This window comes from Hevea brasiliensis, chromosome 12, assembly GCF_030052815.1.
Source record: "Hevea brasiliensis isolate MT/VB/25A 57/8 chromosome 12, ASM3005281v1, whole genome shotgun sequence".
Classification (NCBI taxonomy): Eukaryota; Viridiplantae; Streptophyta; class Magnoliopsida; order Malpighiales; family Euphorbiaceae; genus Hevea; species Hevea brasiliensis.
Genome location: NC_079504.1, coordinates 96,172,824 through 96,188,624, shown reverse-complemented (window position 1 = coordinate 96,188,624; position 15,801 = coordinate 96,172,824).

The window sequence follows — 15,801 nt, the reverse complement described above, 5'->3', positions numbered from 1 at the left end:
ATGTTCATGTGGTTAAATGGTGTAAATGACTTTGAAAAATTCTTTGTTATAGTGGGCATATTGAGAATGGTTACAAGCTGTCCAAAATGACCAAAATGTGTTGTTAAATGTGTTATTGGTAAGGTACAAACCAGAATTGGCATGAAGGAAGTAATGTGGTAAGTGCTGAATATGTAATTGGTAAGTGATCAGGAGTGTGTAGTAGAGCAATGTATGTTTTGGCTTAGAACTTTAAGTGTGTGACTCCAATTGGTATGAGACCAATTGGTGGTGAAACTAGGCACAAAATGTGCCAACTTTCATGAAGGAAGCTTACCTAAATTCTGCCTAGAATGTAACTTGAAAAATGACTAAATCCGGATTAGTGACTTGAAAGCCTGAAAATTGACCATTTGAGCAGCAGTTAGTATTTTGACCATAACTTACACAAAACAGGTCCAAATGACCTGAAATTTTTACCATGAATAGTTTAGACATAGATCTACAATTCTTATGAAGACACCAAAGCCCAGAAATGGCCAAAACTAAGCCAAATAGCTTGCAAAAGTTTAGGTACCAAAACTGCCCGAACCAAAAGTGACCTAAAAATGACCTAAGCCTACCATTTTAGTGCATTCTGTCCAGTATTGGTAAATTGACCATATCTTGGTCTACACAACTTAGAATGACCTAAAATTTTGCCCCACGTGCAATAAGACATAGACCTACAAGTTTGTAGTTTGGACCAGAACCCTAAAACCAAGGGAACTAAGTCATCCAGCTTGGTCAAATTAGTATACCGAAATCTAGTAAATTGCAATAAAATGCAATACACTTAGAAATGAAATTGGTAACATATACCAACACTAAAGGGCTATAAAATGTGACATATTGGTAACATTAGAATTGAATCACTTAGAGTGCATCAAGGGTCAACATTATAGGTTGACTAATGAAATGAATTGAAGGGAATAGTACCAAGAAAATTTAAATAGTGGATTTTATTGTTAGAAAAAAATTCATTGAGTACTAAAACTTTAAATTGTGTGTTTCAGTTGAAAAGGATATTGAGAAGCGTAAGGAATACTGAGTCAGGGCCAAGAGGCATATATCAAAGGTCTGTGCATAATACTTTTTATATTCACTACTTTTACCAGAAAATTTATTTGGAGAAATGAGTTATGAATAATTTTTTATTGTTTTAGCTTTGGGAATATTATTTGGAAATTATTGTGTTGCCTACTTTGCAACTGAAAATTTTGAGATACAATATGATTTGTGGTTTGTATGAAATATTTAAATATTGTGATTTAGAATTGTTTTGATTCACACTTAGCATGACAATATTACTATGTTCCTCCTCCATTTATGGGGTGAGTGTGGTTATATTCCTCCCTCTTTGACTTGCCAGTCTGAGATGAGTGTGGATGAGTTCTCATTATCTAGCTAGCTTCCTCCCTCATTGATTTTGATTATTGGGGTGAGTGTGCCTTGTCGTGATGTACACACAGCATGTTCGAAAAATTTTGTGTCATGGCCTAAATTGTGTTATTGATTGGCAACACTGTGTTATTCAGTTATTTGATCAAATTGTGTTATTGATTGGCAAAATTGTGTTATTCAGTTATTTGATCAAATTGTGTTATCGATTGGCAAAACTGTGTTATTCAGTTATTGATCAAATGGTGTTATTGATTGGCAAAACTGTGTTATTCAATTGTTTAATCAAATTTGTGTTATATGAACTTTGTAAATTATGAAATGGAATTGTGAATTAATTGATTTGTAAATTGTCAATAAAAGTGTTATATATCGCATTTCAAATTGTTATTATGCACCACTGAGTAAATTTTACTCAGCGATAGCTTTTCATTGCTGTCGCAGGTAGACAGACTGATAGGGCAGCAGACTAAGCTGCTAGTGCTACATTGAGAGTTCATCGGGTATATTGAGTATACCATATTTTGCATTTTGTATTGTAATGTATGTTCACTGTATATATATATTGTTCTTGATTTTGAGCAGTTGTAAATTAAAATTGTACATTAAAATTGTACATTAAAGTTATAAACTAAATTTGTAAATTATTTTGGTTTGTAAATATTGTGATATATTTCTTTTATCTCAGCTTTTGAAAATACTGGAAAATTATTATGGATTTGAGTTGGCAAATGTTGAGAAACTTATTGTGTTAATTGGATATTGGAGTTTGGAGATTCAACAAAATATTGGAAGTGCTTTTTTATAAGTTTTTGAAGAACTGTTTTATTCAAAATACAAATGACATCTGCCAAAATTTTTACAGAAATTATTAATACTTCAAATGTGTTATCTGATTTTTTACAGAAATTATTAATACTTCAAATGTGTTATCTGATTTCATTTCAGTTAAAATTTTTTTTTTAACACCTGTAAATAGTGCTCACCACTGTACAAAGAAGTAAGAAAAGGTTTAAAATACCTTGTAGTGTATTTAATGGGTTATCAATAGATGAAGTTGGTAATTCATTAGGTATACTACAAAATCATGTTTTGCCTTACGGAGGGGTAGGGTGTGACTTGTTTAAGTGGTATCAGAGCAAGTTTTTAAATTCTATTTTGACCTGTAATTTGAATATTCTTTCTTTATAGTACAGCTGCTCAATGTCATGGTTTGATACATACAGTACATTACATTATAAATATGCATTAACAGGAGGAAATCTCCTTGTGTTGGTTGTATAGGAAATAGAAAATCCTATAAAAAGATATGAAAGAGAAGGATGAGACAGTAGAATAGTCTATGATGGCGAAAGTACAAGTGGAGGCCCCAGCTCCACAAAGTGTCGAAGGCCCGACTATACCAGTTTTACTGGTAAAAATTACTGCACAAATGGCCACTTTCTTTCAATAAATGGCTAATAATCTGTCAGCCCAAGCTCAAGTACAGACCTAACCCCCCACAAGGGCAACATGAGATAGAAAAGAGGGAGAGACCTATGGGTCAGAGCTTGAGCAGTAATTTGTAGAATAAATTTTGATGCATTAGTGATTAGTCCTTTAAGATAAGGAATGTGATAATAAGTGAAATTAGTTTTGGAAGAGTTTATCAGCGAAAACTATTTTCTAACACACCATAAATTATAAAGCTAAATGGCAAGCCTACTTAATATAAGGCAAGAGGACGTAAAAGTAAGTTGCGGTAATAGACTTGCTCTAGATGAGGGCAAAGGTGTTACAGTTAGTAATTGTCAATGGATATTGTAATCAGAATAAGTTTTGGATATTAGTGAATTCGAAAAGGATAAAAGATAGGAAAGTTTGATCTATTGGGATGTATCATAGTAACTGTGCAATGTTCTTGATGTTTATACTGTAAGCTGTAGATTACAGTACTAACTTGAGATTATTGTGTAGAGCTATGTACTACTGATAGTGCACCAAGATGAGAATAGTTGCCAACGACATCTATATTGGTATAGTTATGTCAAGACAAAATTTTATTATTGAAAATGAGTTTGGAAATCCTACTTAGGGAGTTAAAACTCAAAAATTAGATTATCAAAAGGTTATAGTTCAGTACAAAAGGAAGTAAGTTATAGAATATTAATAGATAAAAAGAGTTGTAAAAGTAAAAATTTGAACAATTGATTCAGATATAATAAAGAAATGTTACGAATGTGAATAAGATTGTTGACTGGAATGGTCAAGGACCCATGATTAGATAAGTAATTCTAACATGACCTCAATGGTCTTTCAAAAAGGGAACATGAATCGAAATATTAGATAGAACTATAGTAAGAAAAGATTAGTGCTATATAAACAAAGTAAATGTTGTATTAGATTGTTAAAAGTTTTACACAAATTCAGAGGAAAGAAGATTATACGATCATATAGAAAGGAGAAAATAAATGTGTGAATATTGTAAGAGGGCTATTGGGTAAAATTTCACGGACGAAATTTATTTTAAGGGGGGGAGAATTGTAACACCCCTATGTTCGGTAGTGCGTTCTACTATTCCGGTGATCAGTATCGGTCCGAACAGCTATGATGCCTAGAGCTACATTTAATTGTTAGTGAGGAGACATAAAATAATGAAATATAAGAAAAGAAAATACAAGAAAAACAAAGGAAAAATAATAGCAATGAAATGAAACTAAGTTAAACGAGCCAGCACCGCAGCGATGGGTGACTGCACGGGGAAGTTACGGCGCAGGCAATAGTCGACCCCAAGACTGCAGGGAACCCTCAGAATTTAGTTTCGAGACATAATTAAAGACTTATTGAAGTATAAATGACATTAGAAATATCAAAGAAAAATTAATAAATTAGTACAAAGAAAAACGAAAAATCAAGAAAATGATAAAAATCAGTGTTACCGAAAAATCGGGAATACAACCCAAAAAGGGGCATTTTGGTCATTTGACACCTAAAGTTGTCTTTTTACCTCAATGTCCATTAAAAATAAGTGGTATTAAACTTTGTAAATAATATGAAAAATGAACTTATGTATAAAATATAATAAGGGAAAAATAAGGGGTGATTAATGGAAATATTGAAACTTGATTTATTTAGTTAATTAAATAATGGTTAGTGGAGATAATGGGGGTATAAAGAACCATAACTGGACAGTACTCACCACTTTAGCACCTAGTTTCTTCATTTTACTCTTCCATGGCCGATTCATACTTCACCATTCTTCCTCCATGGACGGTTGCAAGAAAGCTTCAAATCACCATCATTTTCAACTTTGAATTCAAGACTTCCTTTACTAAACTTTATCTACACATCTTGGGCAGCATATTGGAAGTAAGAAAGAAGAGTTTTGGTGGAGTTTTGAAGAAGTCCAAAAGAGATAAGTGGTTATTTTCAATTCTTGTTTCATTAAAAGTGTAACTAAGGTTGTGGGTAGTTGAATTATGGAAGAAATTTGAGGTTTGATGAATTATTGGTGATGGATCATTTTGGCAGCCATGAAACCTCACCATGACCAGCTTGTCCTTGCATGTAAATGGTTATTTGGATTTTGATTTAAATGTTTAATTGTATTGAAGTTGAATTCTATGTGTAAGGTTTGATTTGTAAGCTTGAAAAGTAAAAATGGAAGTTGATGGGTATGTGTAAACTTGTTACAGCCTCATGAAGAAGATTGAAGTATTTAAGTTCATGAAATATTATTGAATTATGTTGCTTATGGTGGCAGCATGTGTATGTGAATAATTGTTTGGAATTAGGTATGTAAATGGGGTATGTTCATCTGGTTAAATGGTGTAAATAGACTTTGGAAAATTCTTTGTTATAGTGGGCATATTGAGAATGGTTACAAGCTGTCCAAAATTGTCACACCCTACTCCTCTGTAAGATGTAACATGATCCCGTAGTACACCTAATGAATTACCGTACTTCGCCTACCGATAACCCATTAAATATACTGCAAGGGATTTTAAATCAATTTTTGTGAAATTTAAATCATCGATTAAAATCTGGTGTTATAAAAATTTTTTAAAATTTCAGCAGAGTACCGGCTGTATTTTGAGAAAACAGTTCTTCAAACCTGAAAAAGAAAATACTCCCAATATATTTTCTCAAATACAACTCCAAGAAATTTCATTTCATCTCACAATTCAATCTCAATAATCAATCATTTCATTTTCAAACCAACCTCATCATAAAAGAAACATTTCATTGATTACAAGACTCAAAAATTAATATTACAAAACTATTCAGGTAAATGAAATCTCAAATTTATATTTACAATAATTTACAATTAATTACTTACCAAAATATTTTACGAGAGTTTTTATATGACTGCTCAAATAATTTACATACATATTATTACAGGCATACATCAAAACCTGTGCACATGGATATACCTGCAGCTGATCTGAATGTCTCTTCAAAGAAGCTTACTCAATTGCTCTATGCTCTTTTTACCTGCGATAGCATACAAAACTATCGCTGAGTGGTGAACTCAGTGGTGCACAACTATGATTTAAAACATAGTACAATATACCTTAACAAAAATTACAATAAACAATTTGGAAATCTGGATACTCATCAAATTCCAAAACTCAAAATATTCATTGCCAATAATATATATCATTTGTATAAAATGACTTTGATCACAAAATTCAATTTATCAAATCATAACTAACCATTTAAGGTAATTCCAACAATTTATTGAAAATAAAGATTAATTCCAATAAAATCAATTATACATAAATCCCATTTGAAATCGAAGTTCTTTATCTCAAAAATCATTCTTTATCTCAAAAGCCATTCTTTATCTCAAAAGTCATTCTTTATCTCACTAACTATGTAAGACTAATCCGCAAGGGCCATGTTCAGGGTGATTCTAACTCCCTATGATCGGGGAGGTCGAATCAGATTCTGATTTCCTATGGTCGGGGATGTCGAATCATCGTGCACAGTACACATCACAATAATGATTCTTCCAAAAGGGCCATAACATAAAACTTAGATCTAATCTCTAATAAGAGGAGAATCTAAGCCTGTACACATACCATGGTAATCAAAACACAACTAACTCCATTGTCTTCTCAACAAATGAGAGAGACGGGTAATAACCTAGTTAAGCATCTATAGTGAGATATAAAACAATATCACAATCCTTTTAACGAGCATAAATCACAATACAATTCGATTCAAAGTCAATTCCAATATCCAATAATTTTTATGCTCATCACAATTCAAATCAAAAATTTGCATTTTTCCATGCAAATTGCCCATCACAATTCAAAACATGTTCTATCACAATTTTCCAAAATATAATTTATTCAATCCACAACAATGCTTAATATTTGTGGAAATACCATTTCACAAAGCTAAATTCATACATACTATAACAATTTCAATAATCATTGAATTAAATCTAATACTTGATAAACATAATTCATAAGAAAAAATATGTCATTCAATCATATGAAATATTCAGAACAAAATCAGTTAAAAACTAGTTATGCACAAATCTGATTTGAGTCACTCCTAGGCCTTGAGTCAATGTTTTTTATGCTTCTCAATATCCTTATCAACTGAAATGCACAATTTAAAGTGTTTCAGTACTCAATGAATTTGTTTCCAACCACAAAATTCAATATCTAAATTTTCTTTGTACTATTCCCTTCAATTCATTTTATTAGTCAACTTATAATGTTGACCTTTGATGCACTCTAAGTGAGTCAATTCCAATGTTACCAATATGTCAAATTTTATAGCCCTTTAGTGTTGGTATATGTTACCAAATTAGTTTTTAAGTGTATTGCATTTTATTGCAATTTACTGGATTTCGGTGTACTATTTTGACCTAGCCGGACGACCTAGTTCCCTCAGTTTTCAAGTTTTAGTCCAAAGTACAAACTTGTAGGTCTATGTCTTATTGCACGCGGGGCAAAATTTCAGGTCATTCTGAGTTGTGTAGACCAAGATATGGTCAATTTACTAATGCTGGACAGAATGCACTAAAATGGTTGGCTTAGGTCATTTTTAGGTCACTTTTGGTTCTGCCAGTTTTGGTACCTGAACTTGTGCAAGCTATTTGGCTTGGTTCTGGCCATTTCTAGGCTTTGGTGTCTTGATAAGAATTGTAGATCTATATCTAAAATACTTATGGTAAAACTTTCAGGTCAATTGGACCTATTTTGAGTGAGTTATGGGCAAAACACTAACTGCTGCCCAAATGGTAAATTTTCAGGCTTTCAAGTCACTAATCCAGATTTGGTCATTTTTCAAGTCACCTTCTAGGCAGAGTTTAGGTAAGCTTTCTTCATAAAAGTTGGCACATTTTGTGCCTAGTTTCACCTCCAATTGGTCTCATACCAATTGGAGTCACACACTTAAGGTTCTAAGCTAAAATATACACTGCCCTACTACACATTCTTCATCCCTTACCAATTACACATCCTGTACTTACCAAGCTAACTCTTTCATGCTAATTATGTTTTGTACCATACCATTAACACACTTAACAACACATTTTGGTCATTTTGAATAGCTTGTAACCATTCTCAACATACACATTATAACTCAGAATTTTCTAAAGTCCATTTACATAATTTAACCACATGAACATACCTCATTTACATGTCTAAATCCAAACAATTATATATTTACACATGCTACCACCATAAGCATCATAATTCAACAAACCATTCCATGAAGCTACACATTTCTAACCACACTTTAAAGTTACCAAATTACCTCATTGAACACATCTCCTTCAAATTGCTTTCAAGCTTCCAAAACCAATTGCACCATTACACATACATTTAGTATACATTGTCTAAATCATTCCTACACACATAAACATTTACATCAACATCTTAAACAACCATTTACAAGTGAAAACAAGTTAAATATACTAAATTCCCATGGCTGCTGAAATGGTGTATCACCATTAAATCATCAAACTTCAAAACTTCTTCCACAAAACAACTCCCTACAACATCCACTCAAGGTTTAATGAAACAAGAATTGAAAATACACACTTACCACTTTTAAAGCTTGACCAAAACTTCACTAAACTTCTTAAAATTGCTATTTAACTCTTCCTTGTGATGTGGGGAGGAAAGTTAATGAAGCAAGCTTTGGGGTTTAAGTTGAAAATAGTGAAGATTGTGGAGCTTTTGAAGGTTTTGGCTATGGAGGAATTTGGGACCTCAATTCGGCATGGAGAAGATGAAGCAGAAATTCAATTGCTTAGTGGACATACACATGTCCCTCAATGAGTTTAAATACCCCTTAGTGCTCCATTATAGTTTAATTAAACAATATTATGTGTTAAAGTTTTAATTGTTCAAATTATACCCCATTTCTTACACTATTATTATAATGTACCACAATTTTAATTTTTATGATATTTTCAAAGTGTGCTATCACTCATTTTTAATGGAAATTGAGGTCAAAAGGTAACTTAGGGTGTCAATTGACCAAAATGCCCCTATTCGGATTGCATTCCCAATTTTTCGGTAACACCGAGTTTGGTCATTTTCTCGATTTCTCGTTTTTTCTTTGTACTAATTAATTAATTTTTCTTTGATATTTCTAATGAAATTTATACTTTAATAAGTCTTTAATTATGTCTCGAAACTAAATTCCGAGGGTTTCTTGCAGTTCTGGGGTCGGCTATTGCCTGCGCTGTAACTTTCCCATGTGGTCACCCATCGCTGCGGTGCTGGCTTGTTTAACTTAGTTTCATTTCATTGCTATTATTTTTCCTTTATTTTTCTTGTATTTTCTTTTCTTGTATTTTATTATTTTATGTCTTCTCACTAACATTTAAATGTAGTTCTAAGCATCCTAACTGTCTAGACCGACACTGGTCACCGGAACAGTAGAACGCACTACCGAACATAGGGGTGTTACAATTCTCCCCCCTTTAAAATAAATTTCGTCCATGAAATTTTACCCAATAGCTGTCTTACAATATTCACATGTTTATTTTCTCCTTTTTATATGATCGTATAATCTTCTTTCCTCTGAATTTGTATAAAACTTTTAACAATCTAATATAACATTTACTTTGTTTATATAGCACTAATCTTTTCTTACTATCGTTCCGTCTAATATTTCTATTCTTGTTCCCTTTTTGAAAGACCATTGAGGTTATGTTAAAATTATTTTTCTAATCATGGGTCCTTTGACCATTCTAGTCAACAATCTTACTCACATTCGTAACATTTTTGTTATATCTAAACCAAGTGTTCAAATTTTTTTACTTCCACAACTCTTTTTATCTATTAATATTCTATAGCTTACTTACTTTTGTACTAAACTATAACTTTTCGATATTCTAACTTTTGATTTATAACTCCCTAAGTAGGATTTCCAAATTCATTTCTAACAATAAAATTCTGTCCTGGCATAACTATACCAATACAGATGCCGTTGGCAACTATTCTCATCTTGGTGCACTATCAGTAGTACGTAGCTCTATACAATAATCTCAAGTCACTATTGTAATCTACAGCTTATAGTATAAACATCAAGAACATTGCATAGTTACTACGACACATTCCAATAGATCAAACTTTCCTATCTTTTATCCTTTTCGAATTCACTAATATCCGAAACTTATACTGTTTACAATATCCACTGACAATTACTAACTGTAACATCTTTGCCCTCATCTAGAGCAAGTCTATTACTGCAACTTACTTTTACGTCCTCTTGCCTTGCATTAAGTAGGCTTGCCGTTTAGCTTTATAATTTATGGTGTGTTAGAAAATACCTTTCACCGATAAACTCTTCCAAAACTAATTTCACTTATTATCACAATCCTTATCTTAAAGGACTAATCACTAGTGCATCAAAATTTTTTCCCTTGTAAAGGAATAAAACAGAACATGTAGTTCTAATACTAACATACAACTAAGTAGTGTTGGGATCAAATAAAAATAATTAATTATTTCTTTCAAAAAATAAGAAATATTTTCTTTCCCCTTGGTGCATAGTGGACGCTCTAACTGATGCGCTACTATGTTCGGGTTGATTCACTGTGTTATGGTTGTGAGGAGTACCAACTCTATTTCTATCTCGGCCTCTACTGATTATCTGTGAACTTTCGAGAGTAGATCGAGGTACTCTAGTACAATTTCTAAAAAAATTTCCAAGCTTTCCACAATTGTAGTAGGCTCCAGAGGCCTTACGACAAATACCTCTATGTAACTTACCACAAACATGGCAGAAACGGGCAGAATACAAACTTTTGGTTGTTGGATGATTAGATCTTGGTGTTCTGTACCCTGATGATCCGCCTTTGTCATATCCCTGAACTCGGGGTTCCTCAAATTCTTTTATCTTCCCCAAATTACTGTTCGAGTAGGTTTCTCCCTCTTCTCTATTTCACACTGCCCTTGTGAGGGTTGGGTTTGTGCTTGAGCTTGAGCTGACAAAGTATCAGCCATTTGTTGAAAGAAAGTGGCCATTTGTTAGGCCATTTGTGCAGTAATTTGTACCGGTAAAACTGGTACAGTCGGGCCTTCGACACTTTGTGGAGCTGGGGCCTCAACTTGTACTTCTGCCATCACAGACTATTTTATTGTCTCATCCTTCTCTTCCGTATCTTTTCACAGGATTTTCTATTCCTGTACAACCACACAAGGAGATTCCTCTCCATTAGTTCATATTTATGATGTAAATGTACTAAATGTATCAAACATTTGAGCAGTTGTAGTTACCAATAAAAAGATTTCAAATTCACAGTTTGAAATTTACTTTAAAACCATTGCTCTGATAGCACAAAACATGTCACACCCTACTCCTCCGCAAGATGTAATATGATCCCGTAGTACACCTAATGAATTACCGTACTTCGCCGACCGATAACCCATTAAATATACTGCAAGGGATTTTAAATCAATTTTTGTGAAAATTAAATCATCGATTAAAATCTGGTGTTATAAAAATTTTTCAAAATTTCGACAGAGTGCCGGCTGTATTTTGAGAAAACAGTTCTTCAAACCTGAAAAAGAAAACACTCCCAATATGTTTTCTCAAATACAACTCCAAGAAAGTTCATTTTATCTCACAATTCAATCACAATAATCAATCATTTCATTTTCAAACCAACCTCATCATAAAAGAAACATTTCATTGATTACAAGACTCAAAAATTAATATTACAAAACTATTCATGTAAATGAAATCTCAAATTTACATTTACAATAATTTACATTTAATTACTTACCAAAATATTTTACGAGAGTTTTTATATAACTGCTCAAATAATTTACATACATATTATTACATGCATACATCAAAACCTGCGTACATGGGTATACCTGGAGCTGATCTGAATGTCTCTTCAAAGAAGCTTACTCAATTACCCTATGCTCTTTTCACCTACGACAGCATACAAAGCTATCGCTGAGTGGTGAACTCAGTGGTGCACAACTATAATTTAAAACATAGTACAATATACCTTAACAAAAATTACAGCAAATAATTTTGAAATCTGGATACTCATTAAATTCCAAAACTCAAAATATTCATTGCCAATAATATAAATCATTTGTATAAAATGACTTTGATCAGAAAATTCAATTTATCAAATCATAACTAACTATTTAAGGTAATTCCAACAATTTATTGGAAATAAAGATTAATTCCAATAAAATCAATTATACATAAATCCCATTTGAAATTAAAATTCTTTATCTCAAAAATCATTCTTTATCTCAAAAGCCATTCTTTATCTCACTAACTATGCAAGACTAATCCGCAAGGGCCATCTTCGGGGTGATTCTAACTCCCTATGATCATAGAGGTCGAATCAAATTCTAACTCGCTATGGTCGGGGAGGTCGAATCATCGTGCACAGTACACATCACAATAATGAATCTTCCGAAAGGGCCATAACATAAAACTTAGATCTAACCTCTAATAAGAGGAGAATCTAAGCCTGTGCACGTACCATGGTAATCAAAACACAACTAACTCCATTGTCTTCTCAATAAATGAGAGAGATGGGTAATAATCTGGTCAAGCATCTATAGTGAGATATAAAACAATATCACAATCCTTTTAGTGAGCATAATTCACAATACAATTCGATTCAAAGTCAATTCCAATATCCAGTAATTTTTATGCTCATCACAATTCAAATCATAAAATTGCATTTTTCCATGCAAATTGCCCATCATAATTCAAAACATGTTCTATCACAATTTTCCAAAACATAATTTATTCAATCCACAACAATGCTTAATACTTATGGAAATACCATTTCATAAAGCTAAATTCATACATACTATAACAATTTCAATAATCATTGAATTAAATCTAATACTTGATAAACATAATTCATAAGAAAAATATGTCATTTAATCATATGAAATATTTAGAATAAAATCAGTTAAAAATTAGTTGTGCACAAACCTGATTTGAGTCGCTCTTAGGCCTTAACTCAATGTTCTTTATGCTTCTCAATATCCTTATCAACTGAAACACACAATTTAAAGTGTTTAAGTACTCAATGAATTTGTTTCCAAACATAAAATCCAATATCTAAATTTTCTTTATACTATTCCCTTCAATTCATTTCATTAGTCAACTTATAATGTTGACCCTTGATGCACTCTAAGTGAGTCAATTCCAATGTTACCAATATGTCACATTTTATAGCCCTTTAGTGTTGGTATATGTTACCAAATTCATTTTCAAGTGTATTGCATTTTATTGTAATTTACCGGATTTCGGTGCACTATTTTGACCTAGCCGGACGACTTAGTTTCCTCGATTTTCGTGTAATATCTTCATTTTAGCAACTCCGTACAGTCTACTATTCCGGTGACCAGTGTCGGCCCAGACAGCTAGAATGTCCGAAAAAATATTTAAACTAAAGTGAGGAACCATAATTAACTCAAATATTAATAAGAAAAATTTAGGAAAATTTTAGGAATAAAATACAACCAAGTTAAATGAGCCGGTGCCTTAGCGATGGGTAACCTAGTGAGAAGTTGCGGTTCTCGCAACTAGGAGCCCTAGACCCGAGAGAAAAATTATAAAATAATTTTTGGGACTCCAAAGAAGGGTCATTGAGGTTCAAATAGCATTAGAATGCCAAGAAAATACTTAGAAAAATTTTTCAATCAGTACAGACAATTTTGTCCCGTTAAGCCAAACGGAGGGCATTTTGGTCATTTCGTCTTCAGAGATGATTTTTGGCCAACTTGTCCAGTTAAATAAATAATTTATATAGCATAAAATATGACTAAATTTTGTTAAAAATTTAATTGAAATTAATTAGATAAGAAATGGAGAAGAAATGAAAGAAAATAGTATTATGACATCATAATGATGTCATTAAAGTTTTCCCAACCTATCCAATATGGACACATGGCATCAACTTATTTTAAAGAGACAAAATGGGCTGAAAATGAAACAAAAAAATCAGATTTCTCTTCCTTGCTTCTTCCTTGTCGTGAACCATTCCACTATAACCACCATTAACAAGCTTCTAAACCTCCATTTCCCTAGCTTTTTTCCACCAAAAATCCTAATTGTCAACACAAAAAATTGTTCTATCACCTTGGTGAGTATTTTGGGAGCAAAAAGAAAGGAAAATGAAGAGCTTTAGGAAGTGGAAAAATCTCACTCCATAGAGGTTAGTGACTTAAACTTAAATTTCACTTTAAATTCATGTTTAATACTTATGAATGAGTGCAAATGATAAGGAAATTGATGGAGTACCATTTGTATGTAAACCCTAAGTTTTGGCAGCCTTGGTTGGGCAAGATTGTGATGATTTTAATGAAGTTAAAAGGGTAGTATGGCTGCCCACAATATGTCTCTTTTATGTAGATTGATGAAATACAATCCTAATGAATGGTTTGAAATGTTGAGTTAGGGTTTGGAGTGGGAAAATGGGACTTTGACCATGTGATGATGGAAGTAGGTTTTAATGGTCAATTAGTGACCATTTGGTTTGGTTTGAATAAAAGATGAAGTGTGTTGAGTGATGGGATTTGGGTTTGGTGTGGCTGCCCTTGGTGACCTGCAGAATTGGACATGAGTCCAGCAGGTTTGAGGAGCCATAACTTGAATTGTAGAGGTTCAATTGGTGCAAGGCCAATTGGACATGAAACTAAACACATAATGGCATAACTTTGGTGAAGAAACCATGCCCATAAAACTAAACGAAGTGGACCAAAATCTTGCCCTAATCTGGGTGACTTGCAGTCTGCTTGAGCAAAATGAGTAAATGAATAGTGTTTGGTCATTTGGCCATAAATCAGTGTAGAAAGGTCCAATTGACTTGAAATTTTACTAGCAATAAGATGAGATATAGACCAATAACTTTCATGAAGAAACCTAACCTAAATTATGACCAGAACATATTCAAAAGGTGAGTTGCAGTCACTGTTCATTACATTATAGATATGGTAAGTCCAGAAATTCTGGACAAAATTTCAATCCGACCAGTTGTGGTTTTTGGACCATAACTTGAGTTACAAAACTCCAAATGGAGTGATTCAAAAAAGGAAATGCAACTAGACAAAATAAGGAACAACTTTCATGTTGATTACTTTGCCAAATTTCCACTGTAAAATTGACCAAAGGAACAGTAAAGACAAAGTATAAAAACTGAAAATTCTGCCCAACTAACATTAAGCTTAGAAATGATATTGGCAACCAATACCAACAAATTTTGAATGCAAAATATGGTATGTTGATGATATTAGAACCAATGTACCTATTGCCTATGCAAAATTCAACATTTTTGTTAACCAATAAATGGAATAGTAACACTAAAACTTAAATTCCAAAAATTGTGAAACTTAAAAGTGTAAAATGCCCTAGTATACCTAACAAGATTGGTTTGGATAACTTGGCATGCCAATAGGGTTCTGTTAGCAGTACTGCATATGGCTTTATGCCATTCTGTGTTTCATGGCTTCCCATGCCATTCTGTGACATAATAGCCTTTGGCTATGTTATTTGAATTATTATACTTGGGTTTTAACCCTGACAATTATTACAGCTTATTAGCTGTTTTGTTGCACACCGAGAGACACAATGTGACCGATGGTGTGATGGTCCGAGGTACTTAGTACCCAGTGCCAGTTTACCCATTTATCCAGTCTAGTCAACTAGTATGGGTTACTCGGGCAATGATAATAAACCTTACCAAATTTTAATTGAATAATACTGCAAATAATACCAGAAATTAAGTCTACCTAAAAATGAAATCATACATTCTGCATAATTATTTTATTTTATTTTATTTTATTTTATATTGTCACCACTAAGCAGAATTGCTTAGCTCGTCGCTTTTGCCATGCGCAGGTACTGGAGACCTAGCTGGGGAGCCCAGCAGACATCAGA